This window comes from Symphalangus syndactylus, chromosome 8 (genome assembly GCF_028878055.3).
Source record: "Symphalangus syndactylus isolate Jambi chromosome 8, NHGRI_mSymSyn1-v2.1_pri, whole genome shotgun sequence".
NCBI lineage: Eukaryota > Metazoa > Chordata > Mammalia > Primates > Hylobatidae > Symphalangus > Symphalangus syndactylus.
The window spans coordinates 63,313,995-63,331,135 of NC_072430.2; the positions used below are offsets into that span (position 1 = coordinate 63,313,995).

General features: G+C 40.4%; 1 pseudogene; it reads left to right on the forward strand.

Moving 5' to 3' along the window:
* Nucleotides 1-1,116: 1,116 nt before the first annotated feature.
* LOC129487873 (ATP synthase subunit gamma, mitochondrial-like) lies at nt 1,117-2,224 on the forward strand (annotated as a pseudogene).
* Nucleotides 2,225-17,141: the final 14,917 nt, after the last annotated feature.

Here is a 17,141-nt window from a genome sequence, read left to right on the forward strand (position 1 = left end):
AGAAAATCGTGTCAATTTTTAAATGTTTGCTTTCTAGTTTTAATTTTGTTCAGAATAACAGAATCAAAACAGGAATGTGTTTTTTTTTTTTCTTATCGCCAAGAGAAAACTCAAGTCTTCCTAGTGTTACCAAGCAATTGATAAAGAGCTACTGTTCATAGAGAAGATGCTCAGGACAGAGGTGAATAGATGAGCTCTGTTGGATGATGTTTTTGAGGATATTGTTAAGAAGGTTGGTGTATAAATAAGGAAGTCACTGAAATTGATCTAGGTTAATTTTAGTTTCTTTCAGAACCCATTAAAAAGCATCATTGTTTATCAAGTGGAAAGAAAAGTTGATAGTGAGAGAAAAGCTTATCTTTTATAGAGTATAAACTATTACAAAGAATAAAGAGGAATGAAAACTATTGGGTTAGAATACCTGAGAGTGTTCCCTTAGAAATGCCAAAGTCCTGACATTCTGATTATTTCAAAGAGCAATGAAAAGATATGAATGTACAAAAGTGGATGCCTTTGTTTTCCTTTGGGGATCCTTCAGTATATCCTGGAAAATGTAGTTTTCTCAAACCATTTTTATTCAGGAAATTTGGAAAATAATTTTTTTTTTTTTTTTCCGAGACAGAGTCTCGCTCTATCGCCCAGGCTGGAGTGCAATGGCGTGATCTCAGCTCACCGCAACCTCTGCCTCCTGGGTTCAAGTGATTCTCCTGCCTCAGCCTCCTGAGTAGCTGGGATTACAGGCATGCGCCTCATTATTTTGCAGCATGCGCCACATTAACGCCAGTTAATTTTGTATTTTTGTTTGTTTGTTTTTGTTTTTGAGATGGAGTCTTGCTCTGTCGCCCAGGCTGGAGTGCAGTGGCGCGAACTCGGCTCACTGCAAGCTCCGCCTCGCAGATTCACGCCATTCTCCTGCCTCAAACTCCCGAGCAGCTGGGACTACAGGTGCCCGCCACCACGTCCGGCTAATTTTTTTGTATTTTTAGTAGAGACGGGGTTTCACCGTGTTAGCCAGGGTGGTTTCGATCTCCAGACCTCATGATCCGCCCGCCTTGGCCTCCCAAAGTGCTGGGATTACAAGCATGAGCCACTGCGCCCGGCTGGAAAATAATTTTTTTAAATCATAAATATCACCGACTTTCAGCAGGGCTGCAGCTACCATGTTCTCTCATGCGGGCATCACTGGGCTGTTGGCCTGGACCTTGCAGCCACAATGGATTCAAGTTCGAAATATGACAACTTCGAAAGATGTTACCAGGCGACTAAAGTCCATCAAAAACATCCAGAAAATTACCAAGTCTATGCAAATGGTAGCAGCAGCAAAATACGCCCGAGCTGAGAGAGAGCTGAAACCAGCTCGAATATATGGATTGGGATCTTTGGCTCTGGAGAAAAAGCTGGTATCGAGGTGCCTGAAGACAACAAGAAACACCTCCTTATTGGTGTGTCCTCAGATCGAAGACTGTGTGGCGCTATTCATTCTTCCATTGCTAAACAGATGAAAAGCGAGGTTGCTACACTAACAGCAGCTGGGAAAGAAGTTATGCTTGTTGGAATTGGTGACAAAATCAGGGGCATACTTTATAGGATGCATTCTGACCAGTTTCTGGTGGCATTGAAAGAAGTGAGAAGAAAGCCCCCTACTTTTGGAGATGTGTCAGTCATTGCCCTTGAATTACTGGATATGAATTTGATGAAGGCTCCATCATCTTCAATCAATTCAGGTCTGTCATCTCGTATAAGACTGAAGAAAAGCCCATCTTTTCCCTTAATACCATTGCAAGTGCCGAGAGCATGAGTATCTACTATAATATTGATGCTGATGTGCTGCAAAATTACCAGGAATACAGTCTGGCCAACAGCATCTACTACTCTCTGAAGGAGTCCACCACTAGTGAGCAGAGTGCCAGGATGACAGCCATGGACAACACCAGCAAGAATGCTTCTGAGATGATTGACAGATTGACATTGACATTCAACTGTACCCACCAAGCTGTCATCACAAAAGAGTTGACTGAAATTATCTTTGGTGCTGTAGCTCTGGATTAATGAAAATTAAGTTCCATCCTCAGACAAGGGGTAAAGAAGGAAAATTCAGCCAGCTGACTTTGTTTTTAGCTTACTGTTGTCTTTGTCAGAAGAAACTGTTCCTCCATTGTTTTAATTACTGAAGACAGCAAGATATTTGTAAATTATTTTACAATAAACGACTTAAAATCATAAATATCACTTATCTTCATGCACTTGTATGCAAGATGAAAGGCAGTATTTATATGGTACATTTTGTCTACAGATGTGGAGACTTTAAAAATAATAAAATCCCAATTTGCTGAAGAAACAGACACAAGCATGATGTGTCATGTGATGAGTCTCAGGTGAAACCTGGCAGTGACCCTACTAAATCCCAGGCCATTTTTCAAATGCCAAAGTGAGTTTCTGGGCCACGGATTAGCCAGTCCCTTTAACGATTATTTTCACAAGGTTCCATTCATTTTGGTTATGTAAACACTATTTTTTACTATTTGGAAGGTAGATGTATTAATAAAAGTTGAAATCTGACCTAGCATCTCTATTTAAAAGTATTTAAAAATACTTCAATGTGGCATTCTGTCAATTGGGAGGTAGGTGGAATTCATGAAGCCCGAAGGGGAACAGGCTTCTGTTCCTGTGAAGGTCTACTAGCCTACAAGTCATGGAACAGAGGGCCAAATGAGAGCCACCCATAGCACGCAAGCCACAAAGCAAGGCTATGAGTTTTTTCAGGGGAAGTTCATTCTTACTTCAAATCAGAGCATGGTGGGACAGAAAAGACTCCTGCTGTTTCAGGATTTATACTCTGGCAAATGAGATACATATCTTGACAATAGTTAAATCTTTAAAAGGAACAGATACATTAAAAAATGGAATACAAACAATGGAAAGTGCTTGGTCGGGCACGGTGGCTCACGCCTGTAATCCCAGCACTTTGGGAGGCCGAGGCGGGTGGATCACGAGGTCAGGAGATCGAGACCATGGTGAAACCCCGTCTCTACTAAAAATATAAAAAGTTAGCTGGGCACAGTGGCGGGCGCCTGTAGTCCCAGCTACTCGGGAGGCTGAGGCAGGAGAATGGCGTGAACCCAGGAGGCGGAGCTTGTAGTGAGCCAAGATCGAGCCACTGCATTCCAGCCTGGGTGACAGAGCGAGACTCCATCTCAAAAAAAAAAAAAAAAAATGGAAAGTGAATTAGTAAAAGGGTAAAGTCAATGGTGTTATTTATTTACATAAATTTTACTGAGAGGAATCAAATAACTTTCTTTTGATTGATCCAGGAGGGTGTCCTAGTTGGAGAGAGATTTTGGAACCTAGCAGAAGAGTAAGAAAGGAGTGGTTTGTTTAAGATTCATTGCTATTAAACACTTTGTGATCTGACTTTTTAAAGTGTAAATAGGAGACTATTCTTTTAAAAATACAAGTAGGTATTGCTTGAATCTATGTTGCGTTAAAGATAGTTTTCATGTTAGCTTAAAAATTTGCTCATGAACAAATTTGTCTTGGTTTGTAGTCGCAATTTAAGCAGTTGTTTGTGTTGCATATGGAAGGACTCTACATTCTAGCACAGAAGAGGATAAACATGTTCTAGGGATTCCTGACCATCTAGATCAGCAATCTGACTCTCACCATCCAACCTTTCTTTGGTCATTGAAGAGGCTACAGTGTTGTCACACTAAGGCTCAGGGACTGAGTAGGTGACAAAACTCAGAACTGGGCCTGGGGTGTGACCTGGCCCAAGGGCTGCTTAAACAATAAATGGAGTTCAGGGGTTTCCATTGCCCTACCCAAGAAGCTCAGGTCAGACCTGAAACTTCTGCTATATGATCTACATACCAAGATATATGGTTACAACACAATACTCATTGACAGCTTTATTACTTATTTTAGGGTGGGTCCCCTAACTAGGGATTTCGAGACTCTTGAGGAAGTCAGCAAATTCCTTGAAATTATAAGCAAAATTTGGTGAATAGATGAGCATGTGTGTTTTCCTTGGGCACAATTCATCAGCATCTCAAAGGAATTGTAATCTCAACAAAAATGAGAATTACATCTCTAGAATGGAAAAATTCTCTACAGTTTTCCTAATGAGCAAGAGTGTATAATTTCTGGCTACTTCTTTTTAGGAGAATTAAGTTGAACAATTTAAAACATGCTATCGTTTAAATGTGTCCCTCAAAAGTTTGTGTGTCAGAAACTTGTTCCCCAGTATAGCAGTGTTGAGGGGTGGAACCTTTGGGTGATGATTATGTCATGAGGGCTTTGCCCTTGTGAATGGACTGTTAATTAGATTAATGGATTATTGAGGGAATGGGTTAGTTATCATGAGAGTGGGTCTGTTATAAAAGCCAGTTTGGCCATCTCTTATGAGCCCTCTCACCATATGATGCCCTGTGTTGCCTTAGGACTCTGCAGAGATTTCCCACCGGCAAGAAGGTAGTCACCAGAAGCAGCCCCTAGGCCTTGGACTTTCCAGGATCCAGAACTATAAGAAATAAATTTCTTTTCTTTATAAATTACCTAGTGGCAGATATTCAGTTATAGCAATAGAGAAAAGAGTAATATAAAATTTCATTGCATTTTCCTTTTTGTATAATTTTTATTGCATACAAATACAAAACAGTAGTCTTTTACCCAGAGTTAATCTTCTCATGTCAAAAAAAATGTGTGTGAGTTAGTTCATTGATTGCAAATGAAATGCTATTTTAAAATTCTATTAAAATGGAAATGCCATGCCATACTTCAACATTCTATTTAGATTCTGTTTTAACCAAAAGATCTCAAAGTTTTTCTCAGAAGGTAATGAAACCACAGCCCCCTCCCAACCCATCTTTAGGAAATACAAAGTAATCAAACTTTTTATAACTGAAAAGTATATTACAACTCTATTTAACCATTTAAAATGTTTTTCTTTAAAAGAGATAAATAACAAGTCAATGGAAAAGATAAAATGGAATTATGAAAATACTCAATTAAATCTGGAAAAAGCAGAAAGGAGAAAATAGAAACTAAAGCCAGGCATGGTGGCTCATACCTGTAATCCCAGTAAATGGGAGGCTGAGGCAGGAGGATTGCTTGAGGCCAGGAGTTCAAGGCTGCAGTGAGCCACTGCACTCCAGCCTGGTCATGACAGAACAAGATCCTAGCTCAGGAAAAAAAAAGGGGCAATGAAAGCAAGATGGTAGAGTTTAATCCAATGATACCAATATACCAATAATCACTTTAAATGTAAATGATCTAAACATACCAGTTAAAAGACAGAGTTTGTTAGATTGGATAAAACAGCAAGATCCAATTACATGTTGTGCAAAACAAACCCACTTTAAATGTAAAGGTTTAGATCAAAAAGTAAAAAGATGGAAAAAGATATAAAATGAAAACACAAACTAAATGAAAGCTGGAGTAAGTACACTAATTTCAGATGAAGTAGACTTCAGAATAACAAAAATGATCAGGGATAAACAGAAACTTTACATAATGAAAAAGGAGTCAATTTTCCCAAGAACATACAGCAACCCCAAATGTGTATGCATTTAAAAACAGAGCTTCAAAACAGATGAGTAAAGAACTGACAGAAGTAAATAAACAGACAAATACCACGATTATAATGGCAGACTTCAACACTCCTCTCACAGTAATTGATAAAACAAGTTGACAGAAAATAACTAAAAATATAGATGGGCTGGGCATGGTGGTTCATGCCTATAGTTCCAGCTACTCAGGAGGCTGAGGTGGGAGGATGACTTGAGCCCAGAAGTTCACGGCTTCAGTGAGCTAAGATGGCACCAGTGCACTGCAGCCTGGGTGACAGAGTGAGACCCCCCTCTCTAAAAAAATTTTTTTTAATTTTAAAATTAAAAAAAAAGATGACCTAAACAGCATTATCCAGTAACTTGACCTAATTGGCATTTACAGACCACTCCACCCAGTGGCAGTAGAACACATATTCTTCTCAAACACACATGAAACATTCACTAACATAAACCATATTCTGAGCTATAAAGTAAACCTTAACAAAATTAAAAGAAGAGAAATCACATTGTATTTATTAGTCCGTTTTCCCACTGCTGATAAAGACATATCCTTTATCTGAGGAAAAAAGGTTTAATGGACTTACAGTTCCACATGGCTAGGAGGCCTCACAATCATGGCAGAAGGCAAGGAGGAGCAAGTCACATCTTACATGGATGAGAGCAGGCAAAGAGAGAGCTTGTGTAGGGAAATGTCTGTTTTTAAAACCATCAGATCTTGTGAGACTCATTGGCTGTCACAAGAACAGCACAGGAAAGATCTGCCTCCATAATTCAATCACTTCCCACTGGGTTCCTCCCATGACACATGGGAACTGTGGGAGTTACAATTCAAGATGAAATTTGGGTGGAGACGCAGCCAAACCATATCATTTCCTCCCTGACCCCTCCCAAATCTCATGTGTTCACATTTCAAAACCACCCTTGTCCTCCTAACAGTCCCCCAAAGTCTTAACTCATTTTGACATTAACTCAAAAGTCCACAGTCCAATGTCTCATCTCAAGTCCCTTCTGCCTGTGAGCCTGTAAAATCAAAAGCAAGTTAGTTACTTCCTAGATACAATGGGGGTACAGGTATTGGGTAAATACAGCTGTTCCAAATGAGAGAAATTGGCCAAAATAAAGAGGCTATAGGCCCCACGTAAGTCCAAAATCCAGCAGGGCAGTCAAATTGTAAAGCTCCAAGATGATCTCCTTTGACTCCATGACTTGCATCCAGATCATGCTGACACAAGAGGTGGTTGCCATGGTCTTGGGCAGCTCTGCCCCTGTGGCTTTGTAGGGAGCAGCCTCCCTCTCAGCTGCTTTCATGAGCTGGTGTTGAGTGTCTGCAGTTTTTCCAGGCACATGGTGCAAGCTGTTGGTGGATCTACCATTCTGTGGTCTGGAGAATGGTGGCCCTCTTCTTACAGCTCCACTAAGCAGTGCCCCAGTAGGGCCTCTGTGTGGGGGCTCCAACCCCACATTTCCCTTCCACACTGCCCTAGCAGAGGTTCTCCATGAGGGACCCACCCCTGCAGCAAACTTCTGCCTGGGCATCCAGGCATTTCCATACATCCTCTGAAATCTAGGCAGAGGTTTCCAAACCCCAATTCTTGACTTTTGTGCACTTGCAGACTCAACACCACAGGGAAGCTGCCAAGGTGTGGAGCTTGCACCCTCTGAAGCCATAGCTTGAGATCTATGTTGGTCCCTTTCAGCCATAGCTAGAGCAGCTAAGACACAGGGCACCAACTTTCTAGACTGTACACAGCAGAGGGAACCAGGGCCTGGCCCAGGAAATAATTTTTTCCTCCTAAACCTCCAGGCCTGTGATGGGAGGGGCTACCCCAAAGGTCTCTGACATGCCCTGGAGACATTTTCCCCATTGCCTTGGTGATTAATATTTGACTCCTTGTTACTTATGCAAATTTCTATAGCCAGCTTGAATTTCTGCTCAGAAAATGGGATTTTCTTTTCTATAGCATTGTCAGGCTGCAAATTTTTGAAACTTTTATGCCCTGTTTTTCTTTTAAAACCTAATGCCTTTAACAGCACCTAAGTCACCTCTTGAATGCTTTTCTGCTTAGAAATTTCTTCTGCAAATACCCTAAATCATCTCTCTCAAGTTCAAAGTTCCACAAATCTCTAGGGCAGGGGCAAAATGCCATCAATCTCTTTGCTAAAACATAACAAGAGTCACCTTTGCTTCAGTTCCCAAAAAGTTCCTCATCTCTATCTGAGACCATCTTGGCCTGGATCTTATTGTTCATATCACTATCATCATTTTTGTCAAAGCCATTCAACAAGTCTCTAGGAAGTTCCAAACTTTCCCACATTTTCCTGTTTTCTTCTGAGCCCTTCAAACTGTTCCAACTTTTTCCTGTTACACAGTTTCAAAATCGCTTCCACATTTTCTGGTATCCTTTCAGCAACACCCCACTCCTGTTACCAATTTACTGTATTAGTCCATTTTCCTGCTGCTGATAAAGACATACCTGGGACTGGGGGAAAAAAAGAGGCTTAATGGACTTACAGTTCCACGTGGCTGGGGAGGACTCACAATCATGGCAGAAGGCAATGAGGAGCAAGTCACATCTCACATGGATGGTGGCAGGCAAAGAGAGAGCTTGTACAGGGAAAATCCTATTTTTAGAACCATCAGATCTTGTGAGACTCATTCACTATCATGAGAACAGCATAGGAAAGACCCACCCCCATTATTCAATCACCCCCCACCGGCTTCCTCCCATGACACATGGGAACTGTGAGAGTTACAATTTAAGATGAGATTTGGGTGAAGACACAGCCAAAGCACATCACACACAGAATATGTTTTTAGACCATAATGGAATTAAATGGAAACATATAATAGATAACTGGAAAATCACCAAATATTTGGAAATTAAACAGCATGCTCCTCAATAATCCATGGGTCAGAGAGGAAGTCTCAAGGGAAATTTCAGCACATCAATATGAAGCTGGGCCTTGATGTGGCATGAAGAAGTTGGCATGGCCTAGCACTGAAATGGAAGCAGGAGCTAGGCCCCTCATGAGATGTGGAATGAGATTCAGAGAAGGGTGGAGTTGTAGGTGTGGTTTGGGGCACTGGGATAGGGGAGTAGTGCATGGAGGACATTTAGGGTCCTTGTGGTATTGTTTCCAGCACAACTGCCCTTCTTTTCTTCCTCTAAATGTTCTGCTTTAATGAACACAGTAAATCACTTCCTTGCGCCAGGTGGATTAACAAAGGATATGGCACAATTTGCAGTGGAGCACTCAATTCTGAGCTCTTTGCTTTTGATCCCTTCCTTCCAAACCTTAAAGTACCCCACACTGCTTTCCCCATTATAGTGAAATTGTAAAAATTATAACTGTGATTTGCTGACTATGAGGCAGACACTTTGCTAAGCATTTTACAAATATGACTTTATTCAGTCCTCACACACAAAAAAAATGCTGTCAGGGAGATATTCTTATCCCCATTTCACAGAAGTGTAAACTGAGGTACAGAGAGATTAAGCAGGCACAAAGCAGGTGGGTAGCAATGTCAGGATTTAACTCCTATTTTGCTTGATTCTGAAGATTCTCAATACCCATGATATGCTGCTTCCCACTGTGGGTGTTGAGTATGTGGCTGTTAACTTTGTGCTTCTGGGTATCTAAAAACACAAAGTTCTAAAAGGATCTGACTGAGAAGCTTTTGCTTTCCTTGGGCAGAAATCTAGATTGTCAGGCGTGCCCAACAAGGGTTTAGTGAAAGTTGGTGCAGCAATCATATTTAAGTAGAACCACTGAAACGTACATTTATAACATCTTCACTAGTGTAGGTCTAGGTTTAATCATCCATAGCCCTGCTATCTTCAGTGAGCCTGCACAGGTGACTCTTCCTCAGTGAGCCTCTGGTTTTGACAAAACACAAGCAGCATGGAGGAGAGACTCACTTTAGGCATGTAGTCTTCAAACTGGGCTTTCTATAATCGCCTGTAAAATACTGAGACTAAAAGCAAAATGAAGCATTTGAAAATGTGTAGTCATTCTTCTCACCAAGTAGTAGAAATATTGAAAGAGGAAAAAAGGATGCTAACCTGCTAACGTGGAGACAAAAAATATTTGTGTAGGCAAAAAAAGAAAAACATAAGACAAGTTGTTGATGGCATAAAATATAAAATGTATGTACATTGCAATATGGTGTTTAAGCCCTCTGGCTCTGGATTCAGACTCCCTGGGATCAAAAACTGGTTCTACTGCTTACTAGCTGTGTTGCCTTGGGTTTGTTACTTTAATCTCTCTCTGCCTCAATTTCCTCATCTGAGAAATGGGGATAATAACAGTGTTTATTATGCAGGGGTATTGTGAGGAATACATATACATATATTACATATAATGCATAGATATGTAGGAATAAATGTTCAAAAAATTTTAGCTATGATTGTTTGTGCAACACTATTATAGAATTAAAACATGTTTGGGGTAGGTAGTTCAAGGCCCAAAGAAATGAGGCACAAATATGTTTGCCCTCCTTTAAGATCCTGATCAAGTGCACTTTCCCAAACTTTCAAGAGAAAATCCTTCCCTCTTTCTAAACTTTGGGTAATTTACTGGTTTAACATTCATTACATTTTGAGTAGAGCATAGTTATTTGTATAGAAACATGTTGGAAACTCTTTGAGGGCAAGATAGGATCTCCTTCATCTCTTCATCTTTCTCCATTCACCGTCCCTTACCTCATTCTGGCCTGGAAAAACAAATAGCACTTAGAATAGTGTCTGGAACTTAGCTGGCACTGAATACGGTAAATGTTTGTTAAATTGAACTGAACTGAATTGAAATGCAAAGACTGGGACCACCTAGGAGAAAAAAGACTGAAAGAGCAAGAAGAAAACTGAGATTTTGCTACCATTTGTCATGCAGAAACAGGACTATCTCGCTTATATGTATTTGAATGAAAGGCACTCAACACTGTTGAGTTGTTGTGGCTGAAAGGTAACAAAAGCTTATTTGAGCCTGTTGAGGTGAGGTGGGTGCAAATAATCCTTTAGGAAATATAAAGTGGCCAGCCTTGTAACTTGTAGGAATCCTGGCCCCCAATTTTAGTAGGAGAGTCAAGCTCAGAGATCTCTGAGAAACTTTTTATAAAATACAGCTTGTGCGGCTTTACTTGTGCTAATTAGTGTGAGCTAAAGGCAAGTGTTCAACAGACTTTACAGTGATTCCCCAGTTCATGAAATTCATAGGGATCAAATTTGACAAGAGTACGTCTGACTTTGTTCTGTGGAAGCTTGAGCAAAGTCATAGAAACCAGATGCAATTAGTGGTACAGCCATAATCAAAAGAGTCTGACCCATGAGTGGTATTTGTCCTGCAGTATAAATACATTCATATGCACACACACTCACACTCACAGTCTCAAACACATACATACTCAGACATACACAATATTTCAAACATACACACACACACACACACACCACATTATTTTAGTACGTAATAACTTCATTGATAGAGCTTTTGAGCAGTAACCACAGTGTTGGTATCTAGAAATTGGCTTCTGTCTTCCATAAAACACTTACCAGGACTGAGTGTTTTCATGTTTGGTGCCTCAACTTGTGGTTCTCACCTTTACATTGTCTGTGAACATCTCCTGTGAAGTGTTTAAAATGAAAATTCCTGGCCCCACACCTTTAGAGATTCTGACCCAGCAGATGTGGGGCAGAGTCTGAGAATCTGCATTTGGCAGATAAAAGGCAATCCAGAACACTTTAGATTGAAAGACTTGTGGTTACTTTTTGAGGCCTAATAGGTCTACTACCTACATCGTAGCATTGAATCAATGAGACTGGTGAGATTTCAGTGGCTTTGGTAACTCCAACATAGAAGTCTAGCTGAAAGGCCAGGCATGGTGGCTCATGCCAGCATTTTGGGAGGCTGAGATGGGAGGACTGCTTGAGCCCAGGAGTTTGAGACCAGTCTGGGTAACATAGTGAGACCTCATCTCTACTAAAAAATTTAAAAAATTATCTGGGCATGGTGGCATGTGCCTGTAGTCCCAGCTACTCAGGAGGCTGAGGTGGAATGATTGCTTGAGTTCAGGGGTGTGAAGCTGCAGTGAGCTAAGATGGCACCACTTCACTGCAGCCTGGGCAACAGAGTGAGATCTTATCTCAAAAAAAAAAGAGAAAAAAAGTCTAGCTGCAGCCTGTTCGTCCCCCCCTGGGAGGCTCCAGCGTGCTTCCCATGTCTACATCCTAAGAAGGGCTGTATTTAAGGGTGGGTCAGCCTGCATAGTTGTACCTGAAATGAGCAAACAGCTGACTCCCTTGTTCTGGGTGTTCACACATAGTATTGCATTTGATCTTGGCAGAGCAGACACTCAAACCCAAATCTCTTGATAATGCCAAACCCAGCATGTGTTTCCCTGAACCATAGCTGTCTTCAACAGGTGACCAGGAGTTCCATAAAATGAAGTCTTTGTACCAGGTGATATTAAAAATACTTAGCAACCAGTAGAGCAGGTACAAGCCCAGTCAGAACAACTGATGCAGATGTATGAGCCCGGGGGTTGTTGGCTGAGTGTAGAAGAAGGTGCCCCTGCCCCACTCCAGTGACCCACCCACTGATAATGGCAAAGCACCCTTCAAGATCTTATCACATGGGACTCAGGCCCCTAATTAGGGGTGGGAGAGAGAAGCAGGACATCACCTGCTTCCACCCAACTTCCAGGACAAATGATAGTAATCAGAAAATAATGACCAAAACATGCAAGTTCATTCTTTTCTTGAGAAATGGTAAGGGGCTGAATTAGAAGATTAGTTCCCATAGGAATGGTGACAACTCCCCAGCCTGACCCCCTCCCCCTGCAAACTTCATGAACTAGCAAGTGTTCCTGTATTTATGAAGATAAATGGTCTGAATATTTTATTTTATTTTTGAAACAGAGTCTTGCTCTATCACTTAAACTGAGGTGCAGCGGCACGATCATGGCTCACTGCAGCCTGGAACTCCTGGCCTCAAGTGATCCACCTTGGCCTCCCAAAGTGCTGGGATCACACATGTGAGCCACTGTGCCCGGCCTGAATATTTTAAATCATGACTATTCTACAAATCTGTGACAAATGCTTGCAAAATCTCAGGCATCATTTGGTGGTCACTACTGTGCTTTTTTATTTCCTAACTAGAAGGAATTTTCCTTCCTTCTGGGGCTCAGATGCAAATTCATGGCATGAGATTGCTGGGAGGTCTAAAAGGGTGACTCATGAAATCCCAGCTAACCTCACAGTTTTGCCTGGCTCCAGCCCAGGTCAGCTGTCCTTGACCTTCTGTCAGGGCCTGGAAGAAGCCCCATGTGGAGTGCAGGTCAATTTTCTTTGAAGATTGCAGTTTAGAAAAAGCTCTGCTCAACTCCAGGCTTCCTTCTTTTATCTTCCTATCTTCACCTTTTTCAGCTGGCAGTTATCTCTTACCTGTTCTCTACTGAATTTTCATACTTAATATTTAAACCTTTTAAATTTCATGATTCCTGATTCTGTATTTTCTTATTAAGGTGAACTTTCATCTTATCGTAGCAGTTTCTAGCCTCCCTCTTTTCCTTTTTTTTTTTTTTTTTGTATAAACCATTTGAATGTAAAGCACTATTGTCATAAGTACTCCATTTCTGACTTAAAATTTTTTGATTTCTAATTTCAAATCATGCCCTTCTGATGTAAAAGCCACACTGAATACGGCAATGTCTAATAACCATGCCCACAAGGTATTTAATGTAATTGGAAAATATTTTATTATGGCTTCACTTCCCTAAAAACATTCCAACATCACTCATTCAAATAGCGAAAATAGAAGCTTGATCTTGGAATTAATTAGGGATTAACACGGAATCTTAATTTTAAATGTATCAAAGGAAAGAAAACAATTTAGACCCCAGTGTACATCAAAGGATAATTCTATCTGGCAACATACAATGGCTTTGCAGCAGCCTAATCTCTCACCACACCCTGATGCTTCCATAGCTACCGCACCACAGAAGCCACAACAACATCTTTAGTGCTGTTCCCTCACGAAAGGAACGCTTCCAAAGCACTGTGGCTGGGCTTTGATTAATTACAGTTGTTTACAAACTCAGAGAAGCTGGTTATACACCAACACATTTCAAAATCTCCACTGACTCCACAAGTGACCTCTTTGGAAGTCATTGATGAACAGCCTTCTGATAGCTGTTACTGAACACTGATCGAACCCTGATGAGGATGCCAGCTTAGCCTCTGCCCTGCTTGCCCTCTCTGCAGTGGGAGAGGCTGGTAAGGCATGGGGCACTTGGCCAGAGGGATAAGTCAGAGGCCACGAACAAGGTGGGAGACAATTCAGAGTCCAACAGCCAGCTGCATTCAGGGTTCAAAGTGGTGTCAAATGTCAGCACTTTGCAGCAAGGAGATTCCTATGCACCTAGTCTTTTCTGGTAGGCAGAGTCTCATGTGCATTTTTCTTCTTTTCACTTATTTGAAAACCTTGCACTGCAGAGCAAGGGATTATGCACTGAGACTGTTTCATTTTCAAATGTTTTTGCAGAGGACTTTTGCCTTCCACCAACATTTCAATCATACACAGTAAGCTTCACTAGAAAAAAGTTTTTCATTTAAAATTAGAGTAAGCACCATAAAATCAAAAAGGATTCAGCATGCTTAATTCTAAGAGAGAATTCTAAGTAAAGTAACCATCTTTTTTAAGAGATGAAGTTCTATCAAAACACCATCATCCTAACCTTGAGTCAATCTGCTTATAATTTGAGACTTTGGTAGGAAAGTGGCATTTAGAACTTGAAGAGCTAAATTTTTACTTCATTAGGATACAGATGTTTTAAGTGTATCTTCCTTTTTGACCACATTTGCTAAAAGGCTATTCCTTCTTTTATTTCTTCTCCTTCTTCCTCCTACTCTTTCTTTTTCTGATAAATATAACAGATACAAAACTGTAAACTTGTCCTTGGTAGGACTCAATTGAATTGCCTCATCTCCAGTGTTGCTACTCTGAGTTTCCAAATACTAAGCTTGAAGTGGCTTCCACTGAAGGATAGAATTTAGTTTCTCCTGGAAGCAGAATGAATATTGTGGAGAGTCTTTTTATCTTTATTTAAAAATACCTCTCTGGGACAACTTTCCCCTAACCGAGGACTAAAGCAATTACTAGAGCTGTAAACAAGGCCAAATTCTCCACCTCTGTGGACAGCCAGTTCCAATAGGATTCCCCTAACACTGGAAATGAGTTTTTTTTTTTCTTTTTAATCTCTAAGTGGAGTTTTTCCGCTTAAACTGATAAACAAAAATACGTTGTTGATGAGTGTTTTCCTGAGTATAGTGTATCCCTCAAAGCATTTTTCCTAAGAGGGAAATGTTAAGCTCTTGATAAATGAAAAATAAACTTCTTGTTCTCAAAGATAAATTATTACAATGAGAACTTTCTTTAACCTTAAAAACCTAATACTGATGTTTGGCTTTGCACAGTAGAGTTTCTCTAAACTATTGAATGCCTTCCATCTTCCTCAAACCTTGTTTTGGTAAAGGACAAGGGGAGCATCTCCAGTGGGTGAGTGATTTACCTTATCATCCTTTTACTGTAGCCTCAGAGATCTTTAACTCTTTAAGCAATGGCATTCAAGTGTTAAGAACACCCAGAAGCATACCTCAGGCTTTAGACATTCTCAGCTAAAAAAAAAAAAATTAAGGCCAGCTTGGGTATCAACAAAGCAGAAGAAGAATAAGCCGGTTGGTTCAATTCTGATAAGATTGGCGATCTGCAAATCAGGTAAGCTGAACTGCAAACAAGTGCCCTTGCTTCTACAGAGGCAGCTCTCCTCTTTCCTGGGCCTTGTACCTGGTGCATTTATTCTCTGGATATACTTAATGGCAAGAAAAGTTATAGATATGCTCTTTCCCCACTGCTGTGAGCAATGGGGTTATTTTTTCACCTTTACAAACATTTTTAAATGACATCTTCTTACCTTTCCCTTGTGTGTCCAGAAGAGGTTATCTAAAACTGCATTGTAAGTGTCTCTAGGCTTTGTCAAAAAAACTGGTAGAATCATCAGTTTTAAAGGGAATTTTTTTGGCCTACAATTTGTAGTCCTTGATTGAAATGAAATAATAGAAATAAGGAATGCTTGGCCTCTGAAATGACATCCCAGCCCCTTCCAAAGGACAGCCTTCTCTTAAAAAAAGGAAAAAAGATTGTAGAAAAATACTCATAAGACTTGAAAGTCAGAATGCAGTCGTTCCTTTATTAAAACTTTGCAAATTGGTCTTATTTTAAACCTTTTGTTTAAGGCCAATATTTTATATTTATAATATGATAGAAAAAAAAACCCTAAGCTAAATAGGTAAATTGAAAATATAATGGAAAATAAAGGATTTTGTTCAACTGTTTTTTCTTTTTTCATAAATTGCTGGAAGTGCTGCCTAGATAAAAATTTAAAAAAAAAGAAATCTATCAAGTTAAAAAGCAAAAGTGTACCAGTATATGCTGTTTCAACTTTAATGAGACAGTTCTGAATTTTTTTTTTTGAGATGGAGTCTCGCTCTGTTGCCCAGGCTGGAGTGCAGTGGCGCTACCTCGGCTCACTGCAAGCTCCGCCTCCCAAGTTCACACCCTTCTTCTGCCTCAGCCTCTCTGAGTAGCTGGGACTACAGGCGCGGCTAATTTTTTGTATTTTTAGTAGAGACGGGGTTTCACAGTAGTCTTGATCTCCTAACCTTGTGATCCGCCCGCCTCGGCCTCCCAAAGTGCTGGGATTACAAGCATGAGCCACTGTGCCCAGCCAGTTCTGAATATTTTACTTCATGATATTTTTTTGTTTTCAAATCAAATGAGGTTTGTATGTAATATTAACTATGAAAAGAATGTAAAAAATAAAAAGAAAGATTAGGAAGGCCAGTATACCTGGAATTAAGTGGTCCTTGACCTTAAGTGGTATGATTATAGTTAATTTTTTTCTTTACTTTTTAAATTTTCAGTTTTTCAATTTTCTATAATAAATACTTATTGCTTTTAAATTTAATTAAATTTAATTAATTTATTTATTTGAGACAGGGTTTTGCTCTGTTTCCCAGGCTGGAGTGCAGGGTGCAATCCTAGCTCACTGCAGCCTTAAACTCCTGGGCTCGAGTGATCCTCCTGCCTCAACCTCTGCAGTATCTGGGACAACAGGCATGGGCCACTGCACCCAGCCATTTTAACATTTTAATATAATTTTGTTTAAAGTATAAAAAGATTCTGATCATGTCTGTTTCATTCTTAGGTGGGTTTTTTTTTTGTTTATTTTTTATTTATTTTTTTTTTTTGAGACAGAGTCTCACTTTGTCGCCCAGGCTGGAGTGCAGTGGTGCAATCTCGGCTCACTGCAACCTCCGCCTCCCAGGTTCAAGTAATTCTCCTGCCTCAGTCTCCCGAGTAGCTGGGATTACAGGTGCCTACCACCACGCCTGGCTAATTTTTGTGTTTTTAGTAGAGATGGGGTTTCTCCATGTTGGTCAGGCTGGTCTCGAACTCCTGACCTCAGGTGATCCACCTGCCTCAGCCTCCCAAAGTGCTGGGATTAAAGGCATGAGTCACCGC